This window comes from Zosterops lateralis, assembly GCF_965231275.1.
Source record: "Zosterops lateralis genome assembly, chromosome: Z".
NCBI lineage: Eukaryota > Metazoa > Chordata > Aves > Passeriformes > Zosteropidae > Zosterops > Zosterops lateralis.
Window position 1 is genome coordinate 55926113 of NC_139800.1, and position 19551 is coordinate 55945663.

Sequence of the window (19551 nt, forward strand, 5' to 3'; positions counted from 1 at the left end):
ATTAGGTTATTGGATATAACATTATCTGACATATAATAAGCCTACATGGAAGACCTCACTAGCAAAAAGTGGTATTGTGGAAAATGGGGAGAATAGGAAAGGGAACAACCAGAAAGACACAATTTTTTGAAGAGCTGCTGGTGGGTTTTTTATGTGCAAGAAAGAACGTTAATATCACTTAGCAATTTATTCCTCTAGTTCTTTTGATAGTATATGAAGAAGCTATGTAAAGCATTTTTCAGTCCTATTCAGAGCTCCCTAGGTAATCTTCATTGCATATAAATAACATTATTACAACTTCTAAACAGAGAACAAAAATTTCTGGTCAATAGAATATTGTATTATGCAATATATACAGGCACTAGAGAGCAGGGAAACCTTTCTCAGAGTAAACTAGCAAAATTCTCCATTAACATCTTCAAATGACTTGGGCGTAGTACATCTTCACATGATGATGGACCACAGCCGTGTAATTTTTCTTTTCAAATCTTTTCGTTTCCCGCAGTCACAAAATCAAGGAAATGTAGGATAGGAGTAGTTTAAAAGCAAACTAACCTATGAGAAAAAATAAAATAGCCTAAATAATCCCAACCAAATAACCCAAAGAGAAAGATCATTTCTCTCAAAATACAGAGCAATTCCGCAGTGATCACTGCCTTAGAAAGGACAATAAACTCATGGCCTTTATGAACTGAATGCATAAAAGTGGACATGGTGTTCATATACACAAACATAACTATTTTGTGCAATTACTCTAAAAGTTATCCAGTTAGCTTTTTATAGTTTCAATGGAAGAAAAAAGTAGAAGCCACAAGGGAAATGATAGATTGCCACAGATAGCCACAGATATGCTTTACTACACCATATAGTGATCAAACTGAGTTAACTGAGACTAATTTAACTGACAGAGACATGTAATCTATTTTCAGAACACCTATGTAGAACCTTCACCTTCTGCACCAAACAATATCTTCTTGGATATGTTTCTATCTTAATACTTGGCAAGCATACAAAAAAAATCACATGTATAGCACTTGCTGATGCTACTTGCTAGAGTGTGTTTAGTAAAATTATTTGTGAACTTGTGAGCTTGAGATTGAAATAGTCAGTTATAGTAGCCCTGACACATGATATGGAGGTGATTTCATGTCACTAAAATTTCTCAGAAAGAGCCTACTTTCAGTTCCTTCAGGGACTGAAATTCCTTATGTAGCTATTGCTTTGAAGTTACAAATTACGTGGAATTAGTAAACTGGTCCTATTAAAAAAAAAAAAAAAAAAAAAAAAAAAAAGTATGATAAAAGAAGATACTACTTATAATGATTTGCTAACCTTTCATTTTCCAAATGTGTGAGGTGACTTGGAAATAGCTCTTAGTCTTTTTTAATTACCTCACAGCCACAGCTTTCTTCAAGTTTGTTCAAGTTAATATTTTTCTGCATTACCACAATCACACCAAACACTCATCACAGCTAGTTTGTGGGTCATTGCTGGTCTCTCACATTTCTAAAAACCAGTCAGATTTCTACTTCCTGTCAGGGCAAATTTTAGAATCTGAACAAAATGACAAATTAACTAACTGGAAAAAAATATTTGAAAAGTTCTTTCTGTCCTCGTGAATATTTTTTTTTTACTAAGCATAAAATATCCATTTGTTCAGTATCATTCATAATTGTTATGGCAAAATGGGTACAATAACTGTCTTGGATGCAATGATATAGCACAGTTTTACAAAACAATACCAATATTCTAAATTCATAACACACACACACACACACCCAGATTTATTTTCTTTAATTGGCATTGATTTTCCAAATATTTGCTAGTAGAGAGAAGAAGTTATCTAAGTCTGACATTGAAAATGTTCATTTAGTGTATACTGCAGTAGCAACAACTAGAATAGTAAGAATAGAAGGGCCTGTAAAAATATTTTTGTAGTTTTGGCATTTTTAACAAATTTCGTCCATAGACTGAAAGAAAAATAAAAAAAATCTTTGCTGAGAATTAAATTGGGAATGGAGGCCTGTCATTGTTGCACATGCTCTTTTAACTTCAGGAAGTCAAAAGCATTATTCCTTCATAAAAAATCTCATGTCAGATTTCTCTTTGTTGAGAAACCCTACAGGCAGGCACTGAACAGGATGCTTCAAAGTCCTTACACTATTATTCCTAAGATCTGATGGGAATTTATTTTTTGTCATTTAATGTGTTTATGCAGTTTCATACTTTAGAAATAAATTATCATGAGAAAATTTAGCTAATTATTTTAACAATAACCAATTCATTGCTAAAAACTTATATATTTTGGTCCCAGGAATGGAAAAAGTAATTTTTAACAGGATAAAAACTACACTCCAATTTAAGTAGTGAAAAAATGTGAGTATATAGGGGGAAAGGGCTGAGGAACATTTATATCATTTCATGACATATCTTCAAGTTGATTGAGATGGATTACTTCAATTAAGACACATCTGTTTGAAACATTCCTACTGCAAGGGGGGCCTGGTGGCACTGTCACAGATTGTCTTACAAATTCTTTTTCTGGAAAAGTGAGCAGTCTTTGGTTTACACAAAAATATCAAATCATTGGGGTTTTTTTTAAATTCACATTTTTTGGGAAAAGCATGGTAGTTTTCTGTGCATTTCAGTCCCCTGGCTGAGCATATATACCCAGCATGAGTGCTCTATTGGAACATATCACTCAGTTTTGTGATGACCTCTGCTAAAGGAAAAGCACATATACTACACAAGCTAATTCCCGTACAACAGCATCCAGTCTCAGCAGCACTAATTTTTTCAGCAAGAGCGCAAGCTGCCATGCCCCAGCTTCTGCTATCATTTACAGAAACATGATCATAAAAAGGGAAAAGTGCATGACATATGCTAAAGAATTCATATGTAATTTCTATTCAAATATACTTTTTCTCTCTGTTAAATGTGAGCATTGATCTGAGACTCTGTTAAAATACAACAACAGTGTAATTTTTTATTATTTTTCTGGGAGAAAAAGTAGCTATTGCTTCCTACCCACAGGAAAACATCTCAAATAAATCAGATCTGGAGTAAATGTATCTCCCACAGATATCTCCACACTAAATTCTTTAGTGACAAATTTGCTAGTATGAGTTACATGTCCAACATTAAAGAGTGAGAAAAAAGTGGTAAGTGGGAAAGTAACATCATTTGCACTGATATAGTAGGACCACAAGGACAGCTGTAATATACAGAAAGACAGGATAGATTGCGACATAAAGTAGCAAATACGAATGCTGAAACTCTTTGGGGGCTTTTTTTTCTTATCGTTATACTCACACACCTCTTCCAACAACCCCTAAACCCACATCTGTAAGATGACAAAAAGAAATCCAAGGTATTCTTCAAAAACACCTATAATTTCCTTTAAAAACATTTGCTTTTTAGGTGAGTGAATTTGGTTTACACGGCAAAGTTTTTGCAAGAAGAGGGGTTACAAGGGTGGCTTCTCTGGAATCTTCTCCCATGCCCAGCAGAGCCAATGCCCTGTGGCTCTTAGACAGACCCACTGCTGGCCAAGGCTGAATTCAACAGCAAGGGCAGTTGCATCTCTGCAATAATGTGGTTATAATGTAGTTATGAAGGGCAAAAAAGCTCTGCTTAATGGCAATCACAGCCAGAGAAGAACGAAGTGACAACATGTGAGAGCAGCAACCCTGCAGACACCAAGAGCAGAAGGAGGTGCCGGAGGTGCTCCAGCTGACCTGAAGATCATCCAGGGTCAGCCATGGACCTGCAGCCCTTGGGAGGTTCACAAGGAAGCAGGTCAGTGCCTGAAGGAGACTGTGTCTTCATGAGAAGCCTGCACTGGAGCAGGCTCCCAGCAGGACCTATGGAGTGACGGAAAAAGGAGCCGTGTGGGAGCAGGTTTGTTGGCAGACATGTGACCCCATGGGGGACCCTCTCTGGAGCAGCACATTCCTGAAGGATTGCACCATGTGGGAGGGAAGCCTGTGGGAAGAATCCAGGCTGAATCCTGGATCATGGAGGTCTGTCTCCTGTGGGAAGCACCCCACACTGGAAAAAGGGGAAGAATATGAGAAGTACTCTACCTGAGGAGGAAGGAGCAGAAGAGACAACATGTGTCCATTCAACAGCCCCTACTGTCTGTCCCATTGCACTGCTGAGGGGGAGAACGTAGAGAAAATCAGAGTGAAATTAGGTGCAGGAGGGATATGGGGGAGGGGGGGGGGGGGGGGCGGGGTGTAGGAGGGGGGGGGATGAGGAGATGTGTTCTTTAGGTTTGTTTTGATTTCTCATCCTACTCTGATTTGATTGACAATAAATTATTTTTTTTTCCCAAGTTGAGTTGGCTTTGCCCATCATGGTAATTGTTGAGTGATTCCTCTCCATCCTCATCTTGACCCACAACCTTTTATTTCTATCCTGTCCTGCTGTGGAGGTAGATCAGCTTTTGTAGGCACCTGGAATCCAGCCAAAGTCAACCCTCCACAGTGACCTTTCAGCTTCACAAGAAGTAACTATTAACACTACTTTTGAAAGAGTAAAAATGTTTAAAATTTCAATGCTCTAGTGCAGCAATACTGCAATAAGACTACATTGAGGAGAATACCATTTCTTTTCTGTTTAGAAAAAAATCAAGCCTAGTTGTTAAATGTAAGTTTCTAAAATTACAATATAAGAAATACACATCCTACAAAGAGGGTCAGATCAGAGAATACTTTAGGAAACAGGTCATGTATAAGTCTGTGGAATAGGACTCCATGGGATGCACTTATGAATGTTGAGGGAGCTGCCAGATGCTATTGTGAGACCACTTAAAATAATCTTTGATTAATCCTCGTAATTGGGAGACTGGAAAAAAGCTGATGTCAGTCCTATCTTCAAAAAGGGTAAGAAGAAGGGAACTACAGTTCAGTCAGCTTCACCTTGATTCAGTGAAGTCAGTGGAGCAGCTAACCTGGAAACCATTTCTGGGCACTAGAAGGACAAGAAAATCATCAGTAGTCAGCATGGCTTCACCAAGGTGAAATTCAACAAACTTGATGAATTTCTACAGCAAACAACTAGACTGATGGATAAAGGGAGACCAGTGGATATTGTCCACACAGACTTTAGTGATGTCTTTCCTCCCATAAGATCTTTGTAGATAAGCTGTTGAAATATGGGATGAAGGAACACTGTCTAAAATTGAAGGAACACTGTCTAAAAAGTGGTGATCAATGGTGTGAGGTCTAGCTGGAATCTAATGATTCAAAGTGTACAGGAAGCATCAAATCTGGGTCTGATACTCTTTACCATTGTCATGAATGGTCTGGATGATAAGGAAGTGTGTTCCCTCAGCAAACCTGAGAGGAATGCTTGATATGCCAGGGGGTCATGCTGACAACTGGAGAACACTCAACAGGGTGGATAACCGGTAGGACAGGAATGTCATGGAATTCAACAAGGAGAAGCGCAAGTCCTGCACCTGAGGAGGAACTATCCCATACATCAGTGTATTTGGCAGCCACCCAGCTGGAAAGCAGTGCAACAGAAAAGGACATGGGCATCCTGAATGACACTGAGCTGAACATGAACATGCCCTGTGCCTTTACTGTAAGGAATAGCAATTGTATCCTGGGCTGCATTACGGAGAACATTGCCACAGATTTGAGAGAACTGAGACTGCCCTTCTATTCAGTACCACTAAGGCACAGAGGGAGCGTTGTTCCTGGTGCTGGGCTTCTCACTACCAGACAGCCATGGATGTGCTGGAAGAGAAACAAAGATGTTAGATAAGAGCATCTTTTCTATGAAGAAAAGCTAAGGTAACTGAGTCTGTTCTGCCTGAGTAAGAGCAGGGTCAGAGGGAAGTCATCAACATGAATACCTGCAGGAACAGTGCAAGGACAGAGCCCAGCCTTTTCTGGTGCCCAGTGACATGACAAGAGGTAATAGGCACACACTGAAACACAGGATGTTCCCTCTGAACATCAAGAAACACTCTTTCACTCTTTCCTTCTAAGGTTGACCAAGCACTGGTAAAGATTGCTCAGTGAGATGGTGGAGACTCCTATCTTGAAGACATTCAAAAGCCATCTGGACGTGGTCCAGAAAAATGGTCTGGGGAAAATGTTTTGATGGATCCACTTGAGCTTGGGGTTTGGACCAAACGGTCCCTTCCAGGTTCCTCCCAGCCTCAATCATCGTTTGATTCCATTATTCTTTTAGCTTACAAAGGAGATAAATTTTTACTTACAGTGAATCAAAACGCAACCCTGTATCAAGTCCAGTTTCAAAATCACCTTGTAGGTCAGCAATGATAGATTTGGGGGTTGATTCTTACCCTTGAAACCTTGTTCTTAACTTCACCTAAACAAATAAATTCTTTGTTAAAATACATTCCACTTAGACTCCATCTCTGACATTCACCTTTAATTAACCCAGAGTGACAGCTAAGGAGAGGTCTCCCCATGCCCCTTTTCCAGCCAACAGAAACCAGTGTGGCACGTCTGGCACTGTGGTGCTAGAGGAGCAAGTCAGACTGAGGCTGCTGCTGTAGTTTATCCCCAGGAAGAGTTCTGCTCCCCAGAAAGTTCTGCTCCTCCTCACCAAACCAGCCTTACAGGCATTGGGAGCAGTAGCCCTGAAGGGAACTCCTACTAGCCTATGGGTGACCACTTATCTACAGCACTTTAAAAACATTTTCTATTAAAACATGATATAATCCCATTCCTTGAAAGGTTCTTTACCCCAGTAATGACATGAAACTTGGTCCATGCCATTCAGCATGTACAAAACTATATAATTGCTAAGAGCCTAATTTTTACCTTATCTCAGAGCATCTTTGCAACGAATTAGTCTATTTTGTGCTGCTTTTATTTGATAAGCCAACATACACCCAACTTTTGAGCCAGAAAACTCCTTAAATTATATCCATAAATGTCAGTGACTCACATGGAGCACACAAAAAGGCTAGATTTTTTAATTAGAAAAGCTAACTAAGATGTAGTAGCAACAAATTTTTTTCTGAGTCTATTTTTATTTTTTTTTTCCTCTCTGGTAGCATATGATGACTGGTAATGCTTTTCACAAACTAATCTCTATCTCAGAGCACAGTTCTGATTAATAGGTTAATATATGTACAATTTATTTTTAAACTTAGTTACCTTTTTTCCTTTTCAAACACTATTCTATATTAATCTTAGAACTAACGTCAACAAAGAAGAGAGCTTGCCCTGCTGTCCCTTGGCATTTAAGGCTGCATTCAATGCAGGTAAGTTTGTTTGGGAATGTACAGGGTTTGCTGAAGACAATCACTGGAGATAGAACCTTAATTTAACCTCAAGCCTGTAGTATTTCCCCTGGGACATGGATGACTGATAACACAGCAGAGGGCAAGGAAAGCACAAAATTATTGAGAAGTAGAAACAGCAGATCTTGAGTGCTGAATTTCTTCCTCTAAATCATTGTTTGTGAGGATAGTCATGCATGTCTGACTCAGTCAGGAGACATTAAGAAGCATCTTAAAACAGCAGTCTTAAAATGCACTGACAATGGATGTTTTTGAAAGTAATTTCCAAGGCATAAAAAATACAGTTGTCATATATTCATCTTATAAGTAAATGTCATTACAGGATCAAACTGCACTTGCTTAGGGTATCCTATGTATAAGGTAGGTCAGCAGTTGTTAATTTAATTGAAATAAGTCCTTAAGAGAGAGCTTGATATCATTTCCCACAGGAACATTAGAAAATGGTGTTAATGAGCATTATTATTGCCTGCTTCTGTAAGAAAATAGATCATTATTAACTGAGGTTGTGTGCGATGTTTTCATGTGTTATAGTCCTAAATGGGCAATATGAAAAATTTGATAGCATTTTGTTTTAAATAAAAAGGCTTTCTGCACTCTAAACTTAAAATTAAGCTCTTTTATTAGGGTTAAAGGTTAAATAACCCTTTTCTTTCCTAATAATAAATTTAATTGTCTGAAGCCAAATTGAATACAAGATGATTTATGTTTTCCTTCCCATAAGGATAAAAAATCCTTAGTAGGCATGGCTAAAAAATATTGCCCCAGCTTCAGAGTCCTTGCTTTCAGAATGGAAGAATTTCTTCATTTAAAATAGAACACGTGAATACCCTTTATCAGACAAAAAGGTAAAGAAAAATGTCCTAAGTACTACAAAAAAAGCCAAAAACCTGAAATTCATTGTGATGCGAAGTGTAGGCTTTCTTTTAATCATATCTTCTGAGTCACAAAACAAAAGCAATTTTTCTTCCTCCTATCAACATAAAGAATCCAAATCCCTAAACATAGTTCCCCTACAAAAAACAAAAAAAAACCAAAAAAAAAACCCCAAAACAAAACAAACAAACAAACAAACAAACAAAAAAAGTAAACCAATTATATGCAGTTAAAGAATTATTTGCATTTCACTGGTAGGTCATTAGCTTTATATCCTGATAATAAAAAGCAAAATACCAAACCAATACCCTCAGCTGATACTTTAAAATATTTCCATATTTTTAGGGAAAACAATAATAGAATTGTGATAAGACTTCTGGCTCAACAGAAGATCAAGACAAAATGTAACCCCTTAAGACAGCATTCTGCACTTCATTTTGAGCAACAGCTAATGAAATCCTAAGAGGGTTTGTTACATAAACCAGTGGACTGAAGAAACCTTTAACATGTAGGAAACTGGAGTTAATTAAACTGTTATGGGTATCCTATCCATCATCCCACCAGACTGCTCTATTCTAAACCTATTTACATTTTGCAACTGAAAAAGTGCACTTGGCGTGGTTGATAAACCATGTTTACTGTCCTTATTGACTTGACATTTGTGCATAACCTTTATGCTTTAATTATCTAACAGCATTTCCTGTATCTTTCTTTGCTACAGAATGTATTTGATTTCCAAGCAATTAGACATATCTGAAAATTAGCAGACAGGAAAATGTTCCCTTCAACAAATTAATCAGTTTGGGAAAGCACTGGTTCATCACTGCATTGAATTTGCTGAAAAGGTTGCCTTATTGAATCTCATTTCAGCCTGTTTTAGCACCTTAGTGTAATCAAAGTGCATTTCAACTCTGCTTATATTTCACTCAGAGGATAAACTGCTTGTAAGGAGCTTCCTTTCTCATGGTAATTTGGAAACCTAAATGCAGCATAAGAGATTTACACTTAAGGTTAACAGCTGCCTGCATTTGTAAGCATCAACAGAGGAAATGAGATCAAATATTTTCTAATATAGATAGAGTTAAGGAAAAGAAGAAAGGTAGTTACTACAATATGAATTTGCCTTCTATTCTGAATCTTTAATAAGATAAATTTTTTATTTCCTGTTTGAAAGACTTTCTTAGAATTTCCTTTTAATACATTTTGTCTGCTAAATCAGTTTATTACATTTTTAAACTTTTATCTATGACTATTCTAGCACTTATGTCTGCCAAAATCTTCACATCAACAGTCATTAAAAATGTGCCCATTTCTTTGTTTTTGGAGATATTTTTCAGAGAGAAAATGTAGCAGTGCAAATTCAGTGAATTTATGAAAGAATATATTGCAATTCTTATTGTCTTATCCATGAAATTAAATGGGTGACCCAAGATCAAATTCTTGAGCTCACATTTGTGAAAGGCAGTATTTTATCTTTTCCTGCATAAACAGATCACCACATTGTGAAAGGGTCCTGAGGCATCTGAGACAACATTGTCCCACTGTAGGTGCTGTGTGAAAGTGCTATACCATTACCATCCCTCATAATAGCCACCAAAGTATGCTAAAGCTAGGACACACATTTTACTCTAAGACTGCAGAGCAAACCCTGTGAAAATCATCAATGATTACTTTCAATTAACCTGAATATCTGTCACAGTTTAAATAGCTTCTCCCCTTCTCGAGATTATCAAATGTCATTACAAAGAAGGGGCGTAATTCATGCTTCAGAGAGGGGTAGGAACAGGATGACAAATATTTAGCTCAAAGCTTTTGCCAGGCTTCAGATCTTACGCTGTACCTCTAAACAGTGCAACCCACATCTTCCAGTGAGAAGAGCTACAGGGTTGCACATGTACACACCTTGTGGCTCACAGGCATCTCCATAATATGATGCCATGATTTAGGCAGAGTAACAGTAGTGTATTTTAGCTGGTGTCACTGGAGGTGTTTTTACAGAGCAATTTAACTACAAATTATTTATAAACTAGAGTGAAAGATGGAATTATTTCTTTCAGGTAGAAGGGAAAGTCTGTAATCTGTTTCTTTTCTTCACATTGTCACACCATGCAAGCAAGAAACAAAGGAAAGCACACAGTGATTTTATATGGCAAGTTAAGTAAAAGCTGAACAAGAACCTAGAGTTAAGACAGAAGAAATTAGTCACTATTTTTGGACAGCAATTAGTAACTCTGGCTGGTTCATCTTTTTATTTCCTGCTGCAATAGTTCTTAGTCATCGGTTCTCATCCAAAGAGTTCTTTCTGATCAGAATACATTTATCTCCTTCAATTAGATGATGTCCTTCTTTCAAATCTAAACTTTTAGTTATCTATTACTATCACCTTTTACCTCAACTTTAAAAAATACCCTCAACATTTAAAGGAACTTCATATTGCATCATAGTATCAGATTCCAGATTCAGCCCTAAAGTTCCTATCTAGGCAAAATTCTCCATGCCCACCAAATAATTTCATAGATTTCATTGAGATTTTGGCATGAACATGCTTTCACAAAGAATAGCACTTGGTAGAAATCAATAAAAAACTCTTTTTGCCCTGGTAAAACATAAATTTCTTGATAGTTCAGAAATAACTAATTTTGACATCTTGCTATAATTGAAGAGTGTGTACACACACATACATACACATAGTTCTTTCATAGACTATGCTTTTGTTTCCAACATAGTACACAATACTCTGTACCACAGCATAAGTTAAAATTTTAATAATATTTTTTTTTCTCTTAGCTAATTCTTAAATGGAAATACCTGAATATTTTTGTAGTGGAGTGTTTCAAGCAGTAGCCTGTTTTGCAGCAGGGCAGATCTCAGCTGCATTGCTTGATGTCTATGACATCTTGTACATGGAAAGTCCTGATTTGGAAACCTATTGTTTGTGTTGGCACCTAAGAACAAGCCTATAATGCAGACTTCAGTTTTCTTCCATATTAATGATTTGAAGATGCCTCCTTTCCATATCCCATTATTTTGCTAGAGGTGCCATTCAGAATTGGTTTTTGATAAATTCAGCCTGGTGCCTCTGTGACTACTGCATAGGTATAGTAGTTTTAAATATTTATGTTGTTCTGGTGATGATAATTATTATTCTAATTCAGTATAGCTTTAATGCATTTAAATGTCAATGTTTCTCAGGTTAATTCATCATACATAAATTCAGATTCTTCTATACATGTATTCAGTATGCATCTCCAAGGACCTAAAAAGACCTATTCATATTTTAGCAGCTGTGAGAAAGTGAGGACATATTTCCTTTACATTCCTAACGGTAAACATTAATTAGGTGCTTGACACATATTAATGATTAAAAACCTTCTTTGTAAAATAATCCATCATAATTCTTTTATCACAATGCCAACTCAAAGAACTATGTCATTGTACCACGGTATCTCTGATGGCAAAGTTAAAAACTATGTGATATAAAAATAAAATCCATTTATTTACTCAGTCTTTTTCCACGGGAAAAATGTCAGTTTGCTGTGATAGCTAGTATGCTTCTGAATACAGGAATGTCATCCCTTACTATCTGTTTGTATGCATTTGTTAGAAAGCCTCTATGCAGTTGCTCATAAACTCAGTTGCCTTCTTAGGCTTAACCATTGCAGCAAAACAAAGTGTTTAAAAAAAGGACTTGAACATTTTCTACAAAATATTAAAAACATTCTGAGGGCCATCAGAAAAAAAAAAAAGAAAGAAAAAAAGGACAGGGAAAAATATAAAAAGAAAATAATAAAAAAATAAGGCAGCTTCTTTTTGAAAACATGACTGGAATGCATTTAACCTTGGCTTTCCGAGTGGTACTATTTGCAATTGTTTGGTTAAGCAAACCACAGAAGAAGGAACTTTGAGTTCCCAGGAGGCCTGACAAATGATTTCCAAGGTCAGACATATCCACAAAAGAAACAACAGCTTCTCACTCTGTGTTCTGTTACAGCATCTCTCCTTATGCTACCTGTGACACTGCCTCTGTTTGGTCCCGCTGAAGGGTTATGAACATAGAATGGGTCCAATGTTGTCCAAAATACGAGACTGAAGCTGCCACTTGTCAGTACACAGCTAACAGTTCACAGAATCCCTCTATTGATTTTCTTGGTGTGACTCCACCCCAGCTGTTTTCTCAGCCTAATGCTGCATCTCCAGAATGTGTAATAGTAATTGACCAGAACAGAGTGTCAGGACTAATTAATGTACTCTCGTTATTGGTGAGAGCGCTGGCTTTCAAAGAATGTCCTTGCTGTTATTTATGGCTTTTAATTAAGGTACAATCTTATCTAAATAATCAGTGTGTTGTAAAATAGAAGAGTCAAACTACATAGCTGCAATAAGCCAAACATAACATGCACAACCACATTTGCACAGAACACTTAGACATTTTGCAAGTAATGAGAAATTTGGGAAATTAGTAAGGTTTTTTTTAGCTTTTACAAGGCATGTGAAAGCATTCTATGCCTTCTAAATGGATTTACTCTAACTGCCTAATTCATTATGCTAAAACCATGAAGCAATTTCCTATTCAAAGCCCAATACTCACAGGCTCTCTGTTGTCAAGTATTTGAATTTCAGATTAGAAATGTGTTCATTTGGATAGCATGAAAGGAAAGCTTTGTTGTCAGCTTTGCTTTATGTTCTGCCAGCAGCCAAATCCCTCTTCTTCAGCGGTCACCAGCAAAATACCAGACCTCCACTCTGGTCTCCACTATCTTGAAACAAACACAAATGCTTTTGGCCTTTATGGCCTAAACACTGGTTTGAGGTTTGCTGTTCTCCCCTCTCTCTTAATATTTTTCTGGAGATTATTTATGACAGATGATATCAGCAAATGTTTAGATTGCAGCGAGGTTTTCTGATCCCTACAGAAGGGAAGGGGAGGGAGGGGGAGAGCAGTGGGGGAGAAGAGCAAAGACATTTGGTTCTCTTAGGAACTCTGTAGTTTGTTATGGAACAGCAAGCTGAAGTGGCTGCAGCCCTTTTACCCCCAATAGCGTGTTTGCAGCTGTGATCTACACTGAATTTTAACTATGCTGCTGCTTGCTTGTTAGCAGCTATTTCTTTGCTGGCTTGAAAAATATACAGGCAGCTGTCAAAATCAGGGGCTGCATTTCATGCAGTGTAACAAAGTTATTTAATACAGCCTGTAGGACAAAAACCCCCAAGTATTCATATCTTTGGCTAGTGGTGTGGAAATCAAGGAATTCCACCCACATTTCTCACAGGAAAGAGCTTTTCAAAGCTGTTCCATTACTGTAAGCTGTTTCTGACAGGTTTAGGGTCTACACTGTGGACGGACAAGCCTAGCACATCCTTCTATTAATTAAAAGCAAACATTCACACAGGGAATGTTGTAACCTAAACATGAACTTTAATGGTTGTAACATAGCTGGAAGCAAAAATAATTACTAGCAGCTATAGAAAACATTGAGATATTTGTAATCCCTTTGCTTCTGAATACAATAACCCCTATGTAGTCATAATAAGCTCTTCAGTATAGGAAATAGTATATAGAAGATCTCTCTCCTGATACTGAGGCTGTGCAAATAATTGATTTCTTAGCCTAACAGATGAAGGACTAAAAGGGGTGGGGGGAGGGAAGATTCGATCCAACCTTAATTTAAATGTTCTTTCCTTTTTTTTTTTTTTTTTTTTTTTTTTAGCTTGTGTTAATGAGAGAAAGCAGAGCTGCATAGTACTTCATCCAGGTTAGAAAGTCCTGCAGGATGCTGAGTGAAACATCTCTGTGACCAACAGGATAAGTGACCCAAGGGACTGGTAGTGGCCCCTTCCCCTCTCACCTGATTTGTGGGATGCCCCAGGATGTGCCTGCACTGCAGTGCCAGCAACAGGTCAGAGGATGAGGCTTCCTCCAGCCACATCACACTGTGCTGAATTACTGGGTTCCTAGGGTATCAAACACACATCTTTTTCTCCCTAATTATTTATGCAAACTTCTGCATGACAAACAAGCTATGGGAGACCCAGGTCCCCATCTTCTTCACCAAGAAGATGCTTGGGTCAAAACTTTCCTCCTTGCATAAAGATCTAGTCCAGCAGCTAGAGGTGAGGGCCCTAATTAGCAGTTTAGAGACACCTGACTGTTTAGGTTTTTATACAGAAGTGGTACAGACCCTAAAAAACCCAAATGTGCTGAGGCTGCTGGGGAGTTCATCTCAGTTCATTGAAAGTGGAGGTCTCTGTTGAAATCCCGGTCCAAAACTGGGCACAAAGCAGGTTTCTGTTTCCACTTCTGGCTGCCGGGAGGGCAAGCATCAGCTATTTCAGCCAGCTCTAAATGACACATTGTTCCAACATGTGTTTCTAAGTGTTAACAGTGAAGACAAATGAAGTCATGCAGCTATGCTCATTGATAAGGTTCCTGGCACCCTGTTTCATGATTAACAGAAATGAGCCTAAAAGCCTACAGAATCTAAATTCTCTAATTCAAGAGTTCTCCTGCACTTCAATTGTGTATATTTTACCATATTTAAGTGCAAATAACATTCAGGTCAGATTTCTGACTGGTTGCTAAATACCCTCTAGTGCTTTCATGGAATTTGTTTCCTTAATGTTGGATTATAAGAAGAGAATTAGAAGGCATTAGTATACATTATATAAAAGTTAAATATTGCAGTGGATCGGCTTTCCAATGGGTGCAGCTCCGGCCAGCCCTGCCGCCACTACATCCAGGGGCTCACTTTGCCAGAGGCGTGGGCAAACTCGACCAAGGTGCGGATAGTGCGCAGAATAGAAAGGCGGGACTCTCAGGAGGTGCAACAAGGGATGCGTGGTCCCAAGGCCGCGCTCCGAGGAGAGACGCTGGCCTCAAGATGGCACGGCTTTTTATTGAGTAGGTTCGGGGGTGGGATCGCGTGGGACCAATTAAAACTCTTTGCCAACGTATAATGAGGGGATGCACAACTTTTGAACCAGTAACAGGTAACTTGGGGAGGAGGAATACATGATGAGGGGGTGGGGAAGTTATATAACTTAAAGATTGACAGGTAACCGAAAAGTGGTAAACAACTATTATGGGATGGGGTTACCAGGACAACCAAGATTTTGGCGGGAAGGTTTGGGGGGGGGAAGGAAAGTCTGAGGGAAGGAGAGAAGGAGAGGGAAGGAGAGGCCATCTTAAACAATAGAAATAAATACAAAATTATAAAACACAAATTATAAAACCAAACTGGAGCAGTAAAAACCCAATTGGAATTGAATTTAAGCACCACCACAAAATATGAATGGTAAGAATTCAGGTCCAAAAGATTTAAAGTTAACTACAACAGAAAATTATTACACTGAAAACAACATACTAAGGTTCACATTTTTTTACCATGAAGCGCAACAATTTTACTCTGTGAAAAAGCTGTTTTTCTACAGTGCTATAGGTAAAACCAATCTATAATTCCTAATAATATAATTCCTAATATAATTCCTAATAATTTTATCAAACTCTATCATTAGGCACATTCTGCAGCTGTCAGGGCAGTGTACTTGCCATCAGATATGACTCTTACGGAAGAATTCATGCTATGGTTTGCCAGGACTTACTCAGAGAAGAGAGGCAGAATTCAAGTATACACGACTTGACTACATCAACAAGATAGTGCATTATTCCATTCCCAGAGAGAAGGAGAAAGGGATTCTCACTATTAGAATACATGGAACCTTTTTCCCACTACTTTGTCATCATACTAAACAATGGAGTAGCAGCAGGCACATAGACTCTTCTTAAAAGCCAGAAGCATAAAAACATTTAGGGGGCTTTATTTTCACACAGCAGCCCAGAGAAACTTTATTTTTAAGCAGTCTAGTTAGACATCTAATTAAAGACATAGAATACAGAGTCACAAGCAATCAAACTACAAACATTCTCCTCCATGTTCAGAAGGCAACAGGAAAGAACTGATTAGGATGCAAGTGCAATATCCCAGTCTAGACAAAGCCAATTGTAGGAGATATTTCTAATGAGAAGGTGATATGAAATGATGTTGGAAGGTAGCTTTGGAGAAGTGAATCTCATGTACTTCTTCTCCTGGTGGAGTCACCACATGCCAGCAAGGTGTCCACACCTTGAAAACAAAAAATTGTGTCTTGTGCTGCAGTACGCAATATATGTATTGCCAGCAGGTCAAGGGAAGTGATGTGTTTCTTCATGCTTCCTTGTGAGCATCAAGAAACACATGGTCACAGTGAGGGTGAGCATGTACTGACAGAAGTTGTCCAGATAGGTGATGAAGTCTCCATCCTTGGAGAAACTCAAAAGCTGTCTGGACAAAATCTTGGGGAAACAGCTCTAATGAACCACATGAGCTTGGGAATTTGACCAGATGTTCCCTTCCAAACCCAACTGTTCTGTAATTCTGGTTTGCCTGTGCTGTGCTTTGATACATTCTCCAAACATACCCCTCTTTAGGACCTGAGCATGGACCTGACACTTTGGATTGTCTGGCATGCTGCTAGAATATGTTAAGTGACAAATAAGAGATACGCATATAGATATACACACTTTCCTATTTGCATAGATATACACACATTCACAAAGATTAGTCTAAGGGATAAATAGCTGAAGACAATTTTTAAAGTGTCTCAGCAGAGGAAATATATATTTTCATCACTGTTCTTTTCATAGAAGCACTAGAGTCCCACTGCTCCAGATTTCTGAATCTTTAAGAAGATTTAAGAAATCCCTGGCAAATCTTGCCCCATGGAGAGCTCTCCAAGTGCCTCATGTAGTGCATGTAGGGTTAAAGTGAGGTAGTACAAAGATAGAGCATTTTGGTGAGAACATATAAGAACATACTGCTGTAGTAAGGGTGATGCCTATTAAATTCAAAGAATGAACTTCAGCTTTCTTCAGCCTAATTGTCTGGTTAGGAACTCATTACACTCTCTACTACTATCTTTAAAGCACATTTACAAATTGCATCAGCAATTTAATTAAGAAATAAAAAACTGCATGCAAATGCTTTCTGATACAAAGTAATGGTTTTAGCCTGACAGTGAACATAAACACTCATGTCTTGATCACATAAAAGATGAGCAGGCTCTACTTTAAAAGGAAGACAGCCTTTTCAACATTATGCAGGGAATTTGTTTTTGTATTCCAATATTACTCTGTTTCAAATGAAATGAGACATTAATATTTCTTTGTGTGATCTGTATTCTGATATCCTCTGCTATAAACTCCTTATTTATGGAGTCCCTGATCCTTATCTTTTTCCCCCTTCTACAAATCACATTAACTAATCTGATTAGGGCCTTCCCCATCTCAGCAGAGTCTTCCTGAAAGATCAAAACCAGACTAGTATCATGCTCTCAGGATGGGAGGCACAGAGCTTTTCAAAGAAGTCTGTTCCCACGCAAAAGAACAATTTAATCACTCTACAGCAAATTGCCTCAAGATGCAAAAAAGCAGAGAATAGATTTGAGGGTCTCATTTTACCAGAACCAGAGGCAAGGAGTTACAGTATAGCCTACACTGGCTTTAGAAACAAAATGTGGTACAATAGCACAATTTGGCTATCCCACCAGGTATTGGATATTGTATTTCATTGAGATGTAACAACAGAGAAATTATTTCAACACCTGCAAAATTCAAGTCCTGACACTTGGCTCACCTACCTTATGTGTCTAGAAAAGCTTTCTCCCATATAGCTTACTGAAGAGCATTGTGTGTCACAGTAGTTTTGCTGTTAAAGTTAGTAAGTCACATTACAGTAGTTCCTGATGACACAGTACATAAAAGCCAAGTATATAAATGTCACTGTGCCCTACCATTCTCTTTCCTATTAAATAGAATGAAGAAAAAAAAAAAAAAAAAAAAAAAAAAAAGGGGCTGTCTTGATAGAGAGCTCCTATTCAGAACAATCTGTTAACACAACAGTAAAAGCTGAATGCTTCAGGTACAGCACACATAAAAGAATCATGGGAAGGGGATTTAAAAACACTTCTCAGAGTATACACACAATAATGCATTTAGAAATGTTAGACTTTTAAAAATCTTGCTCACATATCAAAGAATACCGGAAGTACCACAGAAATAGGATCAATGCAATGCTGATCTTTTAAAATCAGACTGGCAAAGTAACATATTGTGCCACAGGACAGGCTTTTTGACTGAAATGCATAGCTTGCATAAGCAGAAATTACTCTACATGCTGTATTTGTGAGAAAGCGTATTAACATGCCAAAGAACATATTTATGCAACTCTGAGTTGCCTCAAAACAATGAAACAGAGTTTTGTTGATTTCCTAATGAGATTTGCACCAGTCTTCAAAGAGAGCCAGCCTTGGCTTCATGTGTGAGCTCAGGCACTTTCAAAACCCCACAGATTTACAAAGCCTTTGGAGAAACAGCTAAGTTCTGAAAACAAGCACAGCAGACTTCCTCCTCCAGTTCTCAAAAAATCCACTAAAGCCAACAGCTAGCCTGTGTTAAGTCAGGTGACCTCAACTTTGTGCTCTGCTGTTTCTCTGGCAAGGTAAATGTTTCCTGGGATGAGTAAGGTAAAACAAACCTTGAGCAGAGATACAAGCAGAGTAACACGGACTGATGGGTAGAGAGACAAATGTTTCCTGGTGGAGGGTAAACACATTAGAGGGGGCTTGGTGAGCTGTTTGGAAGAATTTGGATAAGGGGAAGCCTGTTGAGGAAAAAAAAAAAAAAAAAAGGTAAAAAAAGATAATCAGTGTAAGTAGTTTTGATTTAGGAAGGGATGTGAATGCAGGTCAGGAAAACAGAAGGAGAATGGGAAGTGACCTGTCTGGGTTACAAGGCAAAAGTGAGACTCCAAAAAGTTCAAATATACATCTGAACTTTGGAAGCCTTACAATTAAGGAGTCAGATTTGGAAATCCTTTGATGTTTGCCCTGCAGAACTCCCAGCTGGGTGGAGAAAGACACAAAAACTCAGCATACGAGCAGCTCCCTTTCCTGAACTCTCACAAGATAAGAGCCTGACTCACACAGCAGCAGAAACACTAAACCTCCTCATTTTGGCAGGTGTCGTTGCCAGGCAACGGATACATTGAGGAGCACAAGCTCAGGGATCCTGATTAACCCATTAGCTTCTCAATTAAAACACTAATTCGGGCACTGGCAGGCTTAAGAACCCCACAGGGTGTTTTCCTGTGCCAGTGTAACATCCCACCCAGGCATTGCCCAGTGCCAGCAAGCCCTGCCGTGGGGCCAGTGGACGAGGTTTTGCCTGAGAGCACTCCACTCTCCACCACAGCAGAGGCTGGTGTGCCTTTCTAAACTGGGAAACAAAAGAAGAAGGAAGGAATAACAACTGTGATGAAGGAATGTGAATTATTCATAAGAAATTAATGCAAGCC